The sequence below is a fragment of the Conger conger genome, chromosome 4, assembly GCF_963514075.1.
Source record: "Conger conger chromosome 4, fConCon1.1, whole genome shotgun sequence".
In the NCBI taxonomy this organism is placed as follows: Eukaryota; Metazoa; Chordata; class Actinopteri; order Anguilliformes; family Congridae; genus Conger; species Conger conger.
Genome location: NC_083763.1, coordinates 17,715,235 through 17,721,533, shown reverse-complemented (window position 1 = coordinate 17,721,533; position 6,299 = coordinate 17,715,235). Strand labels below are relative to the sequence as shown.

Below are 6,299 nucleotides of genomic sequence, written 5' to 3'. Positions count from 1 at the left end.
ATGGCGAAGATGCCAAACAGGAGGTCATATCTCAGCAATACTTTTATCTATTAACACTAATCTTAGCACATATAATTGAAAACTGTCTAACACATTTGGTATCATTTGACCACTATGTTGCGCTACAAGGAAATTCACATTTCTAATCATATTATTTGATGTGTTTGGCTCAGAATCATCTTTTTTTTTCTTTGGATATTTAGACTATACCTCTCATATCATTAGAGCAACATCCTCATCATCATTGTGCTTGGCCCCTTCATTGTTGCTTGCAGCTGTATTATTATTATTATTAACAATCTGATTATTTGCAATAATGACAAAAAAGGAAACCATTCATTTCATAGCTTTTATACATTAATACAAGCTGGACAGTACAGGAATACATAATTGTAAACAGCAGCACTTTGCCTCATACTGAAATGTGTTACAAGGTGGACACATGTTATGTCTGTATAGAAACCAAATACCCTATAACCTGTATGGGAGCAGTCCCATAGCACCTGGCACATGTTTTGGGCATAGGCCCTGTCCTCTCATGTCATAAGCAACTCTGCTTCCCATGGAAATATAAAACCTGACTGGTGGTTGTCATTTGAGGCGAGAGAAGCTGAAAGGCTTCTTTGCTTTTTTGCTGGCTCAGTGGTAAGTCCTCTCTCTCCGTGCTGTGGATTTCCTTGAGGTATTTTTGTTCTGCCAGTGGTGAGCTCTGGGTGCAGCCCAGGCAGGGCCTGGGGTTCCCCTACTGCACATCCTGCCCACAGTCCTGCACCCCACCCTCCCCCTGGGATTACTGGTTTCAGAGCCTGACCAGCAGCTTAACCAATCAGAGCTGGGCCAGATCCCCAGTAACCGCGAATGGGACTGTCCTGCAGCCACAGCGTTTTCCCGCTCTCAGCTCCATTGGAGCGTTTGGCATTCAGCACCACGCTTGTGGATTTATTCATTGAAACACAGCAGAGGGAAAGAATGCAATCCCAGACTTGAGCTGCATTCTCAACAGCTGACCTTGAGTTCACTGTCTGGCCCGGGAACTTTGGGGTTGCGTTGAATCTTTCAGCTCCCAGCATGCAGTTCAGTGCCGGGCCACCTCTGCTGAGCAGAGCAGGCCTGCTCGCACATCTCCAGCCTGATATGTAGGGAAAAGTGATCAAATGAAATGCTTTCTGTCTTACATATTTAATCCAATGGTTCTCCTGTAGCTGCTGAGCCCTGCGTAAGCTCCCTGCGCTCCCCCGCTAAGCTCTGAACTGCAATCTGCAGGCAAGGAAAGACAAGAGAGAAGAAACCTGATACAAGAGTTTCTGAACAGTTTCTGACTTTCTCGTCTTTTTATTACAGAGCTCTCATAAATCCTTAATGTCCCGACAGAGTCGTCCAGGAGTTGTCTGGCAGTACTGGAGGAGAGCTAATGAAAGAGACCCCATGCTGGCCATTTCAGGAGACCTCAATGCAGGGTGGCTCTGCCAGGTGTAATGCACACTCCCCAGGTGGGTCAATGCTCCCCGTGGTGAATGCATTCGCAGCAGGGTTGGGCTGTTGGAATGAGCACAGGGACCTTGCAATGCTCAGAGGCAAAGTCTCTTGCAGTGTGCTTGCAGTGAAAACACCTCAATATCAGGCTGGTGGATGAGCTCTGTTTTGAGAGCAGCATGCTAACAACATGCCAAGGGCCTTTATTACAGTGCCCCAAGGCTGCGATCTTTTCAATGATTGTTATAGCTCTTGTATTGTAAACATGGTTATTGCCTCCATTGTTAGTGATGCATTATGATTTTAAAAAATGCAAAGCAATAGTGATGAGTATTTGGGGGGTCCTAAACAGTTCTCTCCTGTGAACTGGCTGCTCTGTGTGTGATTTTTACATGGATAAAATAAAAATAGCTGTTCTAAATTTCCCAGGGGTTCAAAGAAATTTGTGCACACATACAGTGACTAATGAAAACATTTTGTCTCCTAACTGGGACCTAACAGGGGACAACATTTTAAAAAAAGTAAAATATAAAATAATATTTTAAGTAGTGGAGCTTTTCAAATACATTCATACCTTTCACTCACGTAATGTGAATTTAACTCCTGTGCATTGGGACACATTTTACACATGCATAACTCCTGAAAAATTGTATTTTATTTAAACATGAGTATACTAGTATCACTGATTGCTGTTCAAGGTCAGCCCACGTTATTTATCTACATGATCAGCATTTTCATAAGCTGTTAAACTGCTCGGTATGTGACGAGTGTTTACATCTTTAGTAGTTACAACTCAGTGCAGGTTTTCTCCTCTGGAGTCCAGGCAGAACTCATTCAAACAGATTTTCTCAATCGCCGTACACAATGAGCACAAACCCACCCTCCTTCTGGATCGCTTTCCCCTGTCTCCTGTCCCTCTGACTGGCGCAGGTGCCTCTGCTCTTTGCCACGGTGTGGAATTAACGTGACGTGTAGAGGTGCGCAGGGCCTGTAGGTGGCGCTGGTGCCGGGAGTGCCCGCTGTTCCGGGCTGAGTGGCGCATTGCCGTAGTGTCCAGCAGCCATGGCGGCGAGACTCCTGCCTCCCTTTCGTTCGTGGTCAGGAAATAGGCTTTTGCAGGGAGAGAAAACTGCTCAATGCTGACAAGTACAGAAGTAGAAAAATATTTCAAACATTCATCAAGAAAAACCATCTAATTAAAAAATAAAAAACATGCACCCACCTCACATCTTTTGTGCTCCCTTGATAACTGTGTTTATTTGTGAATGTGACGCATAATCTTTTTTTCAGTAAGATTGGGTATGACGTTCTGCAATTCGTGGACAGGATATAGACCTTCTTCCAACATAGCAACTAGGTGCTGATTGGCTGGCAGTCAGGCAGCTCCTTGCATGCCATTGGTGCACTAGGCTGGTGTGAGACAGGGAGCTGTCAGGGAAGGCAGTTAGAGACAGAGGGTAGAGCCACGTGAGGAAGGCCAGATAGGCTGTAAAACTTGGCCACAGAGACAGAGGGGGGTGGCGGGTACCGGGAGGGTAGACGAGGATTTCGAACATTTCTGCTGGGAAGGGCATTGTCGAGGAATGCAAAAAAGTAAAAAATTGTTGTCCAGCAGCAGAAGACTGCGTGTTGTGGTTTAAATAAAAATAATATTCTTCTGTTCTTTGGGGCTTTTTTTGATAAAGCTGATGCCTGAAGGGGCTTTGAGTCATGGTGTCAGTAATCAGTAAAATGTTGTCTCTGTCCTCTGTCTCCAGACCCTGTCTGTTGCTGATCAGACGCTGTCTGCCTGTCTGCCAGAAAGAGGAGGAAAGAGCAATACTGAGAGAGAAAGATGTGTCACGATTGTAATCATGAGGAAATCTCATCCTCGTCAGCCTCTTCATCAAACACATTCTCAGTCTTTATAGACAAAATCATTTAAACTGGAATCATTTGGAGGCGAGACTGTGAGCCCCGTACAGATTCGCTGCAACAGCAGTCATGCTTCGTTAGTGGTGGGTCTTGGAGTCGGTGGCTTTTTCATTCCTGTTTGTGGCGGCCCTTATTTTGCTTTCCTTGGAGTTAAGACCTTTTGAAAAGGATCTGCTGGAGTCATATGTGCTGTTGATATACAGGAGACAGCTGGTCCTCACAGATATGATCTCCCTTTGGAGCTGCAGACTGCCGTGCTATCGAAGGTGCAGTTTAACAAACCTGGAAGAGGGCTCTGATAAAATCCTCTGAGTGAAACCCAGCTTTGCCCCTGTGAATGAATTTACAGCACCAGCTGCAACACCCACACACACACACACACACACACACATGCACACACAGACACCCATGTGCACACAAACACACATAAATACACACAAACATGCACCCATGTACAAACAAACAAACACAAATACAAACATATACACACACACCAGACATGATACATATGCTCACACAAATGCAGACAAACACACACAGATGTACGTATGCATGCAGCACAAATACACACACACACACGTGCACAGCACAGACATGCGTAGTCACTAAATAGAGCATCGAGCCTTGTGTGCCATTTTTGTGACTACATCATTTAAACCATCACTGTCCTGCTTGCTTTAAAGCAGTTAAACCACCTGCTCTATGAAGCTGTGCATTGAGCAGTGGCCTCTGCCCCCTTCTTTTTCTACAGGGCCTCGTGGTGTGATTTACACATTCGCTTTGTGCAGAACTCATTATATGTGAAAGCAGGTAAAGCAGTCAGCTGTGTTGAGCCTAGCGAGCCTTGTGGAGCTCAGCAGAAGTATCTGGCCTGGCCTGATAAAGTTCACCCATGGGGGCCTGCTACTCTAATCCAGCCCTCTCTGGTTCCCAGGAACCCCATACTGCAGAGAGAGCTAATCCATGGCCTGGATCTCTCCAGGAATATCCCTGTCCTTGCAGTCCTAATCCTTACTAAACACAGAATGCTCTTATACCTGCTGTTTCCGTGTCAGCCAATGGCATGACGGTCACGGCCTAGCACCCTCTCTGTTTTATTTCTGGTTTTGTTTTTGGACGCTCTACCCTTTGTCATCGCTCACTAATTGCTCCACAGCTCAGAAGGGTGACTGGAGGAGATTCATCTGCCTCTTGTTAGCTTCAGATACGAGCTGCATCACTCTGCGCTAACGGTTCAATATGTCACATGGAGACACAAATCTGCTATGCTAGTGTACTTTGCGTAAGACCATGGGAAGCTTTTATCCAATCTTGTGCTAATGCTGAAGATCTGAATCACTCGTTTTGTATTGAAATTGAAGCGAGAGGGCCAGGAGAGGATGCAAAAGTGCCGGGCCAGTGTGTCCATCGGTATGATTTACAGACTGACTGAAATTCCCATGTGCCTCTTGTGTCTTTATTGGCCCCCACATATAATATATGAAAAGGGAATGAAGTCCCTATCTTGATGTGATTTTTCAGTGAGATTCATTTTTTCTGCCATTACACTGTCACGATGCGATTTACTGATACCGTCCAGATTACTCTGAGGATTGCATTTGAACACATTTGCTTCTAGTCCTGTTGGAATATTGCACTGAATGCAGAGATGTTATTATATTTGTTGTGCTTTCTTCAATGCTTTAACATTTCTCTGCGTGACATTGTTTTTGATGACGAGCTCTGTCCATGTACAGTAAGTACTGTACTGTGATGATGTACCAGTCAGCACAGTGTAGATGGATGTTCACTGTGGGTTTATTTTCACCCTCACATTTCATACTTGCCAAGCCGAATGAGTCATTCAGCAGAATCTCTCTCTCTCTTTTTTTTTCTCTCTCTCCCTCTCTCTCTTTCCCCCTCTCTCTCTTTCTCTCTCTCTCTCACACACACACACACACACACACACACACACACACACACAGCATGTGCTGTCTTGCACACATCCAATGGCAGCAAAATATTTAATATTTGTCCAGAAGTCAAACAATATCATGAATTTAATCTCCTTACATGTGGTTTCTAGAGGTGTGGCTCATGGCGAGATGAGTTTCTTGTGATGTTCTTGAGCTGGCATACACACAACATATCTTATAATGTAGTCATGAAGTATGTATGCGTGTATTTACACATGTATGTATGCCTGCATGCATGCATGCTGAGAAAGAGACTAGTTTGTGATGACATTTTAAATGAATTATAAAATCTAATATAAGACTAAAAGACTGTGGAAACAACCTCACTGGATTAAAAACAAACAGCTTAGTTCTATACCCAGAGAATGCCATTCAGAACCAGCATAGAGTGATGAAGGTCAGAGGAACTTGGAAAAACTCTCTGAGGGGAAAATAGATTTTGTTTCCAAAACCTGGAGTTCTTCTCTTCTCAGTGGCAGAAAATAGAAGAGGAAACCATTGAAATGATTAATAGTCAAATTAAATAACTTCAATAACCTTCAGAATGTAGGTTTATAGATTCACAATGCTTCTACTTTCTGCCAATTTACAGCATTAATGTACAGGGTATGAATATCTTCAGTATTCTAAACATTTCCATCATGTAAAGTAAAATAAATAAAAAATCTCTGTAATCCATTTATTTTTGCTTGTTATATTAAGAACCTTTGCTATTATATACACTCTGATCTAGAATTATTGGCATCCTATACATCTGCACAGAAAATACTTTAAAAATTGTAGTTACTAATATACACATTTTTTCCCAATATGTGTAAAGTCTTACATTAAAAAAAAATGTTTTGCCCCACAACATTTTTTGCAATTATTGACACCCCTGGTTTAATCATTTGTGCAATCAATACGGGCAAAGACAGCAATAATGGTAGAAAACACATTTGGAGGGATCTTGGAGGG

The 6,299-nt window shown here is 43.3% G+C and overlaps 1 long non-coding RNA gene across 2 annotated transcripts; it reads right to left on the bottom strand.

The window, feature by feature from the left end:
* Positions 1-335: 335 nt before the first annotated feature.
* Positions 336-2,809, bottom strand: LOC133127576 (uncharacterized). 2 transcript variants are annotated; one of them, XR_009708637.1, is made up of 2 exons: positions 2,696-2,809; positions 336-2,612 (listed from the first exon to the last, which is right to left on the bottom strand). It is a non-coding gene; the product is annotated as an uncharacterized LOC133127576 (long non-coding RNA). The 2 variants fall into 2 exon arrangements; XR_009708638.1 differs by having other exon boundaries at positions 336-2,583; positions 2,696-2,760.
* Between the last annotated feature and the right edge of the window lie 3,490 nt (positions 2,810-6,299).